At 47.4% G+C, this 14,440-nt stretch overlaps 1 long non-coding RNA gene across 1 annotated transcript in view; it reads right to left on the bottom strand.

The window, feature by feature from the left end:
• Positions 1 to 7,615: 7,615 nt before the first annotated feature.
• Positions 7,616 to 14,440, bottom strand: part of LOC134911715 (uncharacterized) — a 79,018-nt gene continuing 72,193 nt past the window's right edge. The window contains exon 2 of the long non-coding RNA XR_010176790.1: positions 7,616 to 8,124. This is a non-coding gene — a long non-coding RNA (uncharacterized LOC134911715). The remainder of the gene's footprint in view (positions 8,125 to 14,440) is intronic.

The following is a 14,440-nucleotide window of genomic DNA, read 5'->3' as shown; positions in this document are numbered from 1 at the left end:
ATCTAAGCGCATCAACATTTTGTGCTTCTTTCTTGGGTTTTGCAGAATAAATAGAACAGTACATACTGAGACCTCAAAGGACCCAACCACGTGATCGGGCCGATTGTTTACATTGTAACCATGGAGTGACGAGTGACGGCGGATACCACGTGATCGGAGCGGGCCAACGTCACTGCCCATGTGACCAGTGCCCGAATGGGATGCGGATGCGCCGCTATTGGCAGAACAGTTCACATGATCTGCATCTGGCATATGATTGGCTGTGGTCAATCCTAGAAATTATGCTCACGGAAGGCAATCGGGTTCAGCCTCGTTAAAGCTATACAGCGAAACGTGCACGTCGGCGTTTCAGCGGCCTGCCACACTCCTTAATAATGTATTGAATGGTGTAGAAATTATTATATAGACAGTCACTCTAGACCTTTCTGACACCCTCGAATATTGAGGTGATAGCAATCGAATGCAAGTGTCAGGACAGGTTATCAGGGAATACCACCAAGAGTGTTCAAACCGTATAACAATTCAGATACTCAGACACAGACCTTAAATGTATGATGTCATTGTTTAACATGTGTGTATGTCAGTAGCAGCACTGCGCGGCCACTTTGAAATCTACTCACTCAGGTGCTATATTTAGCACGTGGCAACTAAATATTATACTTACCATATTCTATAGTAATAGCAGTTGATCCATGGTAATTACACGTAATATTGTGCTCCACTTATAAATATAAAAGATTTGAACTAGTGATTGAGTACATACTCTCTAGCCTCTAAGCAGAACCCAGTGATACACAAGTGAAGTGTACTGTGCAGCATAACTTGATACATTGTTTAATTATAAACACAGGTGCAGCCAGAATAATAACAGTAATGTAGCAATATCATTCCTGTGTCATTTTATCGTGAATACAGGTTGCTACAACATTAGAGTGAAAGTATCACTGGATAAGTAAATGCTGGCAAGTGTATAGGAGTGATAGAACTGTCACCTATGTAATTTAAGAGCCATAGCACAATTCTGTGACATATCCCTTGACTATTGTTCACTACAGGGACATTAATCCATGGTATCTCTTCAATAAAAATCTATAAAATGTGAAGTGAATAAGTGGAATTCACCCAAATAATAAAAAAATAAGAGACACATTTCTCTAGCAATTTTGACCCTTATTGCAGGGGCACCTACCTGTGGGGCACCTTTTTCCAATAAAAAGTCAGCAAGATATATATGTAGTGATGGTGTGGAATGTATAAAATGAATAAAAACGTGTAGATTATACGCACACACAAAAAACACACATCACATCTGCAAAAGAGATTTATTGGGATAAGTGACTTTTCACATTATACTTCTACAACACCAGGTTGCAATTAGACATACATCTTTTAACCCTGCAATATTTCATTAGTACAAAATAGGCTGTATTAATATTGAATAGATAGAACTGAGTGATCTGATTGGACATTATATCTGGATCCACAAGGGCACTACAAATTTTATTTCTACACCACATCAGGAGTTATATGTGGTAGTGCCGCTTTTTAAATCTATTCACATTTATCTTTATTTCTTCTCACTCACTATATGTTTGTATATGTCTAAATTTTTAACCTCTATGTTTTGCTGTGTAAATCACCAGAGAAAAGGGATATTTTAGAAGGCGTAAGCAATAAAATCTAAGTTTTAATTAATACCAGAATACAAATTATACCAGTGCGCCCTACTAGGCAACTACTTTTCGATTTCCCTCCCTGTCTTTTCCCCTTTATTCACCCAAGTTTTGCAGCCTGCACGCCCAGACGTTAGCCACCACAGGAAAGAAAAATAATCGTGATTCATGCCCCTTACATTATTTGTCATTTTTCCTCCTTATAGTAATGCCCAGTATACATTATGCCACATACTGCAAAGGCCCTCAGACATTATGCCACACACAATAATGCACATGACACAATATGCACACACTGTAATGCCCCCGACACATTATGCCACACACCGTAATGCCTGTGACACATTATGACAGGAATCGCAATGCCCGTAATACATTATGCTACACACTGCAATGCCCCTGATACATTATAGCACATACAATGTCTGTGACACAGTATGACACACACCGCAATGATCCTGAGACATTATACCACATACCACAATGCCCGTGATATAGTATACAACACACTGTAATGCCTGACACATTATGACACACACCGCAATGTCCGTGATACATTATGCCACACACCGTAATGCCCATTACACATTAAGTTCTACAGTAAGGCTTCTAATTACTTTTAAATTACCTGCTCGTTGCCAGGGGTTTCACGCTCTTGGTTCCATGCACGGTGCCAGGGATTTTCATGCTCAAGGTGTCATGCTCGTTGCCAGGGGTTTAATGCACTGGGTGTCATGCTCGTTGCTAGGGGGTAGTGCTTGTTGCTAGGGCCATGCTCCCAGTGCCACATATGCCCCCAGTGCCAGATATTCCCCCACAGTGCCAGGTACATGCCCCCAGTGCCAAATATACCCCCCCAGTGCCACATATGCCCCCAGTGCCAGATATTCCCCCACAGTGCCAGGTATATGCCCCCAGTCCCAGATATTCCCCCACAGTGCCAGGTACATGCCCCCAGTGCCAAATATACCCCCCCAGTGCCACATATGCCCCCAGAGCCAGATATTCCCCCACAGTGCCACATATGCCCCCTCAGTGCCTGCTCCCCTCAGTGCCAGATATTCCCCCACAGTGCCAGGTATATGCCCCCAGTGCCAGATATTCCCCCACAGTGCCACATATGCCCCCTCAGTGCCTGCTCCCCCCAGTGCCAGATATTCCCCCACAGTGCCAGGTATATGCTCCCAGTGCCAGATATTCCCCCACAGTGCCACATATGCCCCCTCAGTGCCTGCTCCCCCCAGTGCCAGATATTCCCCCACAGTGCCAGGTATATGCCCCCAGTCCCAGATATTCCCCCACAGTGCCAGGTTCATGCCCTCAATGCCAAATATACCCCCCAGTGCCACATATGCCCCCAGTGCCAGATATTCCCCCACAGTGCCACATATGCCCCCTCAGTGCCTGCTTCCCTCAGTGCCAGATATTCCCCCACAGTGCCAGGTATATGCCCCCTAGTGCCAGATATTCCCCCACAGTGCCACATATGCCCCCTCAGTGCCTACTCCCCCCAGTGCCAGATATTCCACCACAGTGCCAGGTATATGCCCCCAGTGCCAGATATTCCCCCAGAGTGCCACATATGCCCCCTCAGTGCCTGCTCCCCCCAGTGCCAGATATTCCCCCACAGTGCCAGGTATATGTACCCAGTGCCAGATATTCCCCCACAGTGCCACATATGCCCCCTCAGTGCCTACTCCCCACAGTGCCAGATATTCCCCCACAGTGCCAGGTATATGCCCCCAGTGCCAGATATTCCCCCACAGTGCCACATATGCCCCCTCAGTGCCTGCTCCCCTCAGTGTCAGATATTCCCCCACAGTGCCAGGTATATGCCCCCAGTGCCACATATGCCCCCTCAGTGCCTGCTCCCCCCAGTGCCAGATATTCCCCCACAGTGCCAGGTATATGCCCCCAGTGCCAGATATTCCCCCACAGTGCCACATATGCCCCCTCAGTGCCTGCTCCCCCCAGTGCCAGATACTCCCCCACAGTGCCAGGTATATGCCCCCAGTCCCAGATATTCCCCCACAGTGCCAGGTACATGCCCCCAGTGCCAAATATACCCCCCCAGTGCCACATATGCCCCCAGTGCCAGATATTCCCCCACAGTGCCACATATGCCCCCTCAGTGCCTGCTCCCCTCAGTGCCAGATATTTCCCCACAGTGCCAGGTATATGCCCCCCCAGTGCCAGATATTCCCCCACAGTGCCACATATGCCCCCTCAGTGCCTGCTCCCCTCAGTGCCAGATATTCCCCCACAGTGCCAGGTATATGCCCCCAGTGCCAGATATTCCCCCACAGTACCACATATGCCCCCTCAGTGCCTGCTCCCCCCAGTGCCAGATATTCCCCCACAGTGCCAGGTATATGCCCCCAGTGCCAGATATTCCCCCACAGTGCCACATATGCCCCCTCAGTGCCTGCTCCCCCCAGTGCCAGATATTCCCCCACAGTGCCAGGTATATGCCCCCAGTGCCTAATATTCCCCCACAGTGCCACATATGCCCCCTCAGTGCCTGCTCCCCCCAGTGCCAGATATTCCCCCACAGTGCCAGGTATATGCCCCCAGTGCCAGATATTCCCCCACAGTACCACATATGCCCCCTCAGTGCCTGCTCCCCCCAGTGCCAGATATTCCCCCACAGTGCCAGGTATATGCCCCCAGTGCCAGATATTCCCCCACAGTGCCACATATGCCCCCTCAGTGCCTGCTCCCCCCAGTGCCAGATATTCCCCCACAGTGCCAGGTATATGCCCCCAGTGCCTAATATTCCCCCACAGTGCCACATATGCCCCCTCAGTGCCTGCTCCCCCCAGTGCCAGATATTCCCCCACAGTGCCAGGTATATGCCCCCAGTGCCAGATATTCCCCCACAGTGCCAGGTTTATGCCCCCCAGTGCCATATATTCGCCCACAGTGCCAGGTATATGCCCCCAGTGCCAGATATTCCCTCACAGTGCCACATATGCCCCCTCAGTGCCTGCTCCCCCCAGTGCCATATATTCCCCCACAGTGCCAGGTATATGCCCCCAGTCCCAGATATTCCCCCACAGTGCCAGGTACATGCCCCCAGTGCCAAATATACCCCCCCCCCAGTGCCACATATGCCCCCAGTGCCAGATATTCCCCCACAGTGCCACATATGCCCCCTCAGTGCCTGCTCCCCTCAGTGCCAGATATTCCCCAACAGTGCCAGGTATATGCTCCCCCAGTGCCAGATGTTCCCCCACAGTGCCACATATGCCCCCTCAGTGCCTGCTCCCCTCAGTGCCAGATATTCCCCCACAGTGCCAGGTATATGCCCCCAGTGCCAGATATTCCCCCACATTGCCACATATGCCCCCTCAGTGCCTGCTCCCCCCAGTGCCAGGTATATGCCCCCAGTGTCAGATATTCCCCCACAGTGCCACATATGCCCCTCAGTGCCTGCTCCCCCCAGTGCCAGATATTCCCCCACAGTGCCAGGTATATGCCCCCAGTGCCAGATATTCCCCCACAGTGCCACATATGCCCCCTCAGTGCCTGCTCCCCCCAGTGCCAGATATTCCCCCACAGTGCCAGGTATATGCCCCCAGTGCCAGATATTCCCCCACAGTGCCACATATGCCCCCTCAGTGCCTGCTCCCCCCAGTGCCAGATATTCCCCCACAGTGCCAGGTATATGCCCCCAGTGCCAGATATTCCCCCACAGTGCCAGGTATATGCCCCCAGTGCCATATATTCGCCCACAGTGCCAGGTATATGCCCCCCAGTGCCAGATATTCCCCCACAGTGCCACATATGCCCCCTCAGTGCCTGGTCCCCCCAGTGCCAGATATTCCACCACAGTGCCAGGTATATGCCCCCAGTGCCAGATATTCCCCCAGAGTGCCACATATGCCCCCTCAGTGCCTGCTCCCCCTAGTGCCAGATATTCCCCCACAGTGCCAGGTATATGCCCCCAGTGCCAGATATTCCCCCACAGTGCCACATATGCCCCCTCAGTGCCTGCTCCCCCCAGTGCCAGATATTCCCCCACAGTGCCAGGTATATGCCCCCAGTGCAAGATATTCCCCCAAAGTGCCACATATGCCCCCTCAGTGCCTGCTCCCCTCAGTGCCAGATATTCCCCCACAGTGCCAGGTATATGCCCCCTCAGTGCCTGCTCCCCCCAGTGCCAGATATTCCCCCACAGTGCCAGGTATATGCCCCCAGTGCCAGATATTCCCCCACAGTGCCACATATGTACCCTCAGTGCCTGCTCCCCCCAGTGCCAGATATTCCCCCACAGTGCCAGGTATATGCCCCCAGTGCCAGATATTCCCCCACAGTGCCACATATGCCCCCTCAGTGCCTGCTCCCCCCAGTGCCAGATATTCCCCCACAGTGCCAGGTATATGCCCCCAGTGCCAGATATTCCCCCACAGTGCCAGGTATATGCCCCCAGTGCCAGATATTCCCCCACAGTGCCTGGTATATGCCCCCACAGTGCCAGATATTCCCCCACAGTGCCACATATGCCCCCTCAGTGGCTGCTCCCCCCAGTGCCAGATATTCCCCCACAGTGCCAGGTATATGCCCCCAGTGCCAGATATTCCCCCACAGTGCCACATATGCACCCTCAGTGCCTGCTCCTCCCACTGCCAGATATTCCCCCACAGTGCCAGGTATATGCCCCCAGTGCCAGATATTCCCCCACAGTGCCACATATGCCCCCTCAGTGCCTGCTCCCCCCAGTGCCAGATATTCCCCCACAGTGCCAGGGATATGCCCCCAGTGCCAGATATTCCCCCACAGTGCCAGGTATATGCCCCCAGTGCCAGATATTCCCCCACAGTGCCAGGTATATGCCCCCAGTGCCAGATATTCCCCCACAGTGCCACATATGCCCTCCTAAGTGCCTGCTCCCCCCCGCTCCATTGTGTTGGAGGGACACGGAGCGCATAGCGCGCGCCTCTCCCGTGTCCCTCCTGGCTCTCCAGCGGGTCTAATAAAGGAAGTGCCTGTTCGTGAGCCAATCAGAGCTCTCGAACGGCACTTCCTTTATTAGACCGGCCGGAGAGCCAGGAGGGACATGGGAGAGGCGCGCGCTGTGCCCTCCGTGTCCCTCCAACACAGCAGCGGAGGGAAGGAGACCGCAGATTGACATGCGGACGCTCGTCCGCATGTCAATCTGTACTAAGTCAGTGGCGCCCCCGCAGCCCCTCGCCGCCAAGCCACCGCGAGGACTGCGGGGGCAGTAGTTACGCCACTGCATTTAGCCCTACTGTCATTTGAAATAACATGAACATAAACAGGAAAACAGAAAATCCTCCTACATATAATAATAAATTAGTCAATTTAGATTAAAATGTACATGATGGCAGAAATTAAATTCTCCCCAACCACACAGTGAGTCCATATATGCCCATATAAGTCAGTTGATTGTGGTTGCCATGGTAGTAACATGATATTTCACAATTTAGAAATACTCTAAAATCAACAACACTATGATCCTTCTTACAGTAAAACCAGGGTGAGTTATGTTAAAATGCACACATGGAATTATGTTATCTCACACATGGCATTAAGACATTTACGTAGTTTTAACAGTAAAGGTGCATACACACGGTGATTCGCTACAGTAGCGACATCGCCTACTGTGTCTCTCTCCTGGCCAGGTCACCGACAGTGTGCATACACACTGTGCGATATCGCTAGCGATAAGGCACAGCAACATCATGCCGTGGTCGGCCCAAACATGTAGCATCTGACGATATCGTCAGATTGAGCTGCATGTACAGCCAACAAAGGGGAACGTTAACGAGCCCCATGACCGCGCATCGGCCGTCATCATACACACTGAGCGACATAGTAAGCGCTATCGACCATAGAGTAAAAATTAGCGATATCACTTACTATATCGCCTAGTGCGTACAGGTCTTAAATGTAATCAAAGCAAACAAAAATAAAACAACTTTGCAACATGTTAAACGCTTATCTTTAATCTAAAACTCAATTAGAACGAGAAATGAGCAGGTTCGGTTCTCCGAGTACTGGACCCACCCGAACATAGCATTCCGAGCCAGGATCCGAGTCCGGCTCAGGGTTTCCTGTCTGACTCGGATCTCAAAACGAGGTAAAACATCATCCTCCCACTATCGGATTCTCTGGGTTTTGGATTCTATATAAGGCCCAGTGATCTGCACCATTTAATTTTGGAGCTTGTAGTGAAAAGACGTGTCCGTGTTTTGTCCATCCAGGGACTGTGAGTCCATCCAGGGGTGATGCAGTTTGTCTATCAAGGGGCTGCTCTGTCTAGGGGTGCTCTGTCCGTGCTGTGTCCATCCAAGATTGCTGTGTCCATCCAGTGGTGCTGCAGTGTGTCTATTAAGGAGCTGGGGCTGTTTTGTTCTCCAGGGGTGCTCTGTCCATGGCATGTTCATCATGGGGTGCTGTGTTGTCCATTCAGGGGTGCTCTGTCAATCTAGGGGTGCGACCCCAGTGTAAAATAAAATTAAAGGAAAAAGTATAAATGTCAAAAAAAATTTTATATATATATATATATATATATATATGAAACGAAATATTATACAGAGACTTGGCTGTCAGCACTGCACCACTGGAGGGTCTACCACGTGTTCTAAATTGGTTAGACATTATACCCATTTGAATTGCCTTCACTCCTGAGTCTCTGAGTGTCAGGTTCAAGCTGCTGACCGACGAGGTTCCTTATGCTTGCGAACCAGTTAGATTCTATACACATATGAATCTTCCCCATATTCTAATATCTGAATGTCAGACTCAAGCTGATGTTATATGAGATTTTACCCCTGATGAAGTCTTGGAACAAGACGAAACGCGTTGGGTTATTTATCTATCTAATATCTGATGTTACCTCCGAATCTACAATAAGGAGAAGGAGTAAATTGTAGTGATATATCTACGCTTTTTCCTCATCACTACAAACTGATTGTTCAAATTGTGCGACAAATGTAAATGTATCAACTCTGTATACTTATGAACATTTGTGTCGGGTGTATATGTTGTTTTAATACATTTTTATGTTAGTATTTGTTATCTGACGTAATTTATCCGGAGAGTACTGTAAGGGTCCGTTTTTAGGTAGGGCGTTGATATAACTCCATTGGCGCCATCTCCTCTATTTCGTTTCATATTTTCACACATTTAGTTCCTCCTAACAGGGAACTTAGAGGATACAGGCAGCCATATAATTAATTAATTTTAGTGTTTTATTTGAAATAGCGCAGTGGGAGAGTAATTCTTGTCATATATATATATATATATATATATATATATATATACAGATCCACATCAAAGACTCATGACGGAGGCCGGCACACGTCTCTAATTAGAACAGGCAAGTGCTAAAGAGTACATTAGTTTATTTCCTTTGAAGTCACAGGACCTTATTCAGCTGTATTAGCAGCTACGATGCGATCGCATTCTCCCCGGTCCCACTGTAGTGCGCACGCGCAAGACCCACACTGTGCGACTGCGAGTCAGTGAGATGCAATCGCATCTCACTATGTGAACACCTCTGCCTGATTGACAGGCAGAGGCGTTCGCGGGGCGGGACAGGGTGATGACGTGGTGTTGCGGGGGCTGCGGCTTGGCATTGGGCGGGCCTCTCATAGAAAAAGGGGGCGAGTTCGGGGCGGCCGGGTGATGTCACATACAGCCGCTGCGACCTGAAAAATCCCTGCCCTGCGCCTGTCTTCGCAGCCTGGCTGTGGAGTCAGGGGGCTTCTACAGATCAACATTGCGATCACATCGCTGCAAGGTATTTGCATGCTGGGTGGCCGTGCCCTGTGCTGTGCGTCCCCCAACATGTGATCACAGCCAGTAGCAGTTTTTCAAAACTGCATCTGAAGCTGAATAAGGTCCAAAGTTTAAATTTAATACATTTCCGTGTATTATTCATATTCAAAGGTAACAATATCACAGGCCATGAGTTCTTTTTTCTACAGTATGAGTGTTTGATGAAAAATTAATGTTAGGTATAACATGTAAAGTGAATACAGAAGCTATGCACTGTATTATATCTTGTCTAGACATAATTTACACGCTCAGTAAAACTCATACAGTATACTGTAGTGACATTGCCTATTTGTGCACAATTTGTACAACGGAAACAAAATGAGTACTTGTGTTCAATGTATAATTGACACTAGGCAGATAAAAGATCGTTTCAATGATGCATTTCAGCAAGTAGGGACATACCTTGAAACACACTAAGGCTATGTACACATCAGGGCGATATCCGCATGATGCAACATCTCCTGCGATGGGACTCCGTCATCGGCAAGTGCATACACACTTGCTGATGTTAGCTGCGACAAGCAGCGATGGGTCAATGCTGCATTCGGCAGCATGGCCCTCGCAAGCAACATCCCACATCGGACCCGCATGCCGGTCCGACGTGCAATGTAGCATACAACCTGTGGGAGCGCGCATCGTACACTATATCTAGTGTACACATTATACAATATCCAATCCAAAAAAGCAGGCACTCCAAAGCTGTCTTAGATGCAAAATTTCTTTTGCATTGAATAGTACATCAAACGTTTTCGAGGCCGTAGACCCGTCCTCAGGACAATACAAATTCTACAGCAAACACATAGCCATACTCACCCACATAAATAACCGCAACCGAATCCGATTTGCGCTCACCGCCGCACTCCGGAGTCCTGTCCTCTGGAAGTCTCCCCAGCCGCACTTCCGGATATACGGCCACCATCACCATAGGAACGATTCAGCATGCGTTCCACCGGCCGGCTTCCTGCACTCCGAGTATTCACTCCGAGGTCCCGGCAGGTACAAGAATCCGTAAGGCTGCAGGAACAGAATACAGATACATATAATATGCATATTTAAGAACACACAATGCAAACTTGATACAATATAAAACACATGAAAAAAAAACGAAAAAAACAAAACCCAAAATGCAGAAAAAGATCTGGACAACGAACCTCAAATAGCACACTGGAATCAACCTTACTATCAGACTAAACTATTCCAATTAATTTTATCATTCAGTCCTAACGGTTTAGTGGTACCTAACCGAATAATCCACTGTGATTCCTTAATGAGACGTTTGTTTGCCCGATTCCCTCTACGCAAGGATTCAGGCACATGGTCTACTATCATATAGTACCTCAATGCTTCTAAGGGGTGTCCAGCTTCCCTAAAATGCCGGGACACTGGCTGATCAATATCTTTGCCCCTAAGTGTCATGTTGATAGCAGACCTGTGGGCGTTCATACATTCTTTAAATTTACGGGTCGTTTGTCCAATAAAATACAGCCCACAAGGACATACTATCACATAAACCACGTAGGAGGTGTTACATGTCAAAACAAATCTAATGTCATATACCCTTTCACAGTGGGGATGTTTAAATTGTTTGCAGGCTATCACATAATTACAAGTGGTACAATTATTGCACCTGTAGCACCCCGGTGGCTTGATGTAAGTATTAATCAGTTTGGGAGTTCCTAAGCCAGAGATGTCAGCATGCACCAATCTGTCACGAAGATTGCTGCCCCGTTTGTATGCAGCAATAGGGCTAACCATACTAAAAATCGTGAGGTCTTTATCTGTGCTGACAATGGGCCACAGAGCAGTAGTGGCCCTACGTTTTATGGGCAGGCCGTAGAGTACTCACTCACCAAAGGAATCATATTTTCTGATTTATATATTTATATTATATTTATAGAACTACATGGACAAAAAATGAAAGTTCTGGAAATGGATAGATCTGACTTGCTCAATCCAGTCAAATATAAGATAATATGACATCTCTGGCTTAGGAACTCCCAAACTGATTAATACTTACATTAAGCCACCGGGGTGCTACAGGTGCAATAATTGTACCACTTGTAATTATATGATAGCCTGCAAACAGTTTAAACACCCCCACTGTGAAAGGGTAGTGCCAGTGTCCCAGCATTTTAGGGAAGCTGGACACCCCTTAGAACTGGGCTGGCCAAACCAGTCCTCGAGATCTACCAACAGTTCATAATTTCCAGACCACGTAGCTGGTGCACAGGTGTTGTCATTACTAATTAAGATGTGCTGCATTCATTCCTAACTGACAATTCTACAGATCTCTAGGAGGCCTGGAAAACATGAACTGTTGGTAGATCTCGAGGACCAGTTTGGCCAGCCCTGCCTTAGAATCATTGAAGTACTATATGATAGACCAGTGGTTCTCAACCTCAGTCCTCAAGTACCCCCAACAGTTCATGTTTTCCAGGTCTGCTCACAGGATTGCAAGTGAAATAATTTGCTCCACCTGTCTGTCTTTTATAATGTGTCAGTGAGTAATGAATACACCTGTTCAACTGCTAGGTGATATGGAAAACATGAACTGTTGGGAGTACTTGAGGACCGAGGTTGAGAACCACTGTGATAGACCATGTGCCTGAATCCCTGCATAGAGGGGATCGGGCAAACAAATTTCTCATTAAGGAATCACAGTGGATTATTCTGTTAGGTACCACTAAACCGTTAGGACTGAATGATAAAATTAATTGGAATAGTTTAGTCTGATAGTAAGGTTGATTCCAGTGTGCTATTTGAGGTTCATTGTCTGGGTCTTTTTCTGCATTTTGGGTTTTGTTTTGTTTTTGTTTTGTTTTTTTTTATGTGTTTTTATATTGTATCAAGTTTGCATTGTGTGTTCTTAAATATGCATTTTATATGTATCTGTATTCTGTTCCTGCAGCCTTACGGATTCTTGTACCTGCCGGGACCCCGGAGTGAATACACGGAGCGCAGGAAGCCGGCCGGTGTAATGCATGCTGAATCGTTCCTATGGTGACAGCGGGCGTGTATCCGTAAGTGCGGCTGGGGAGACTTCCAGAGGACGGGAGTCTGGAGTGCGGCGGTGAGCACGAAATGGATTCAGTTGCGGGTATTTATGTGGGTATGTCTATGTGTTTGCTGTAGAATTTGTATTGTCCTGAGGACGGGGCTACGGCCTCGAAAACGTTTGATGTACTATTCAATACAAAATAAATTTTGCATCTAAGACAGTCTCTGAGTGCCTGCTTTGTTGGATTGGATATGTAGTTTATTGGAGGGGCACCTGATTTGAAGGCTTTGATTGGAGTGCCGGCAGACTGTGGATAAGCATTATACAATATCGTTAGGAACTGCATAGTGTGTATGCAGCCTGCCAATCATTTTAAAATTGCAATATCAGTAATGAAACAGTTTTCCTAAAATGGCTATGTCGTGTCCAATCAAGAGTATAAGTAAATATATAACTGTCAATAAATAATTTCTCAGAAGATACATTGCTTTTGAATAAGTCCACTGAACCAAGCTTAGAGGGAACTATATTAAATACGTCTAACAGTACAAAAGGCCTCAGCTTGGCAAATGTAGCTCAAAAACTTAAAGTCATGAAGTCTCTAGTTGAAATAAAATAAACCGTTTTCCATCCTAACATAAATCTACAACAGATATATAAATGAAGGTGAAGACATTAGAATATTAAAATGTCTAAATGTTGTCAGTTAAGCTGGTGTGTGCCGTAAAGCTTCTAGCTAAGCTAGGGTGACCAAATTATCCCTTTTACCTGGGAAGCTCATGGATTACACAGGTTCTGTGGCTGATTAAAACCAGCTGAAATGTAGGCTGTAAATCAGCTAGCCACAGAACCTGTGTAATCCATGAGCGTCCCAGTTAAAAGGGATAATATGGCCACCCTAGCTAAGCAGTACATACGGCTTCAAACTCAGGGGGCAATTCAGAGTTGATCTTAGATGTGCTTAATTTAGCACATCTACAATCACTTACTCTGACATGCGGGGGGACGCCCAGCACAGGGCTAGTCCACCCTGCATGTCAGACCCTCCCCCCCCCTGCACAGATACAAAAGCATCGCAAGGCGACAATGCTTTTGTACCAGGTGAGTGGCTCCCTACCTGCAGAGCTCGTGGGCACAGGCAGGGAGATACCCGCCGCATCCTGGGTCGCATCAGCTGCGTGTGACATCACGCAGCCACCGTGGCCCACCATCCCGACGCCGTTGGCACACCCCGCAACCGCCTCTGCCTTTCAATCAGTCAGAGGTGATCACAGCCAGTGTGATGCTGATAGCATCTCACTGGGCTCCTGGGGTGCGCATGCGCAGTGCACATTCACATGCCACAAAGTAATTCAGGCTGCGATCGCTGCCGCTGCAGCGATCCAGTCTGAATTACCGCCTCAGATAAGTATGCAGCACGGAATTTAAGGCTTTCTTTCTGAAGTTTGTTTAGGAGCAGATCCTGTTATCTGTTATAATACTATAGAATAATCTCCACCCAATGACATTACAAAAGAGGGTGAAGGAGAAAAATGTATTTAAAAAAAAAAACATTTTTTTATTTCATTTTTATTTTTGAAGGTTAAATCTAACTAAAAGCCATTCCATTATTCTGCTCCGCTAGCATATATATATTATGCAATCCTAAATAAGAATTCTACATTCTGTAATTTTATCCCTTTTTTTCATTTGTCACATTTACTGCATGTTACATTTTTATCTTAAAGCTTGAAAAAAATGCTATAAGTTTGTCATTGTTACTCTAATGAAATCAAAGTGGTTTATAAAGAGAGGTATTGTTAAGATGTCTTAACCCAATAAATGCACATTTAGTTACCCTACTACCTCAAACCAGGGACATGCGGTGAGGTAAATTGCTGAGGAGGCACTGGCTAGTTCCAGAGCCAGGTTTACACATAATATATGAGCCAAAGGGTTCATGTGGGCATTCTACACAGGCAGA

Source organism: Pseudophryne corroboree, chromosome 4 (assembly GCF_028390025.1).
Source record: "Pseudophryne corroboree isolate aPseCor3 chromosome 4, aPseCor3.hap2, whole genome shotgun sequence".
Classification (NCBI taxonomy): Eukaryota; Metazoa; Chordata; class Amphibia; order Anura; family Myobatrachidae; genus Pseudophryne; species Pseudophryne corroboree.
Note: the sequence above shows the minus strand (reverse complement) of the source record. Positions and strands in the feature narration are given on the sequence as shown.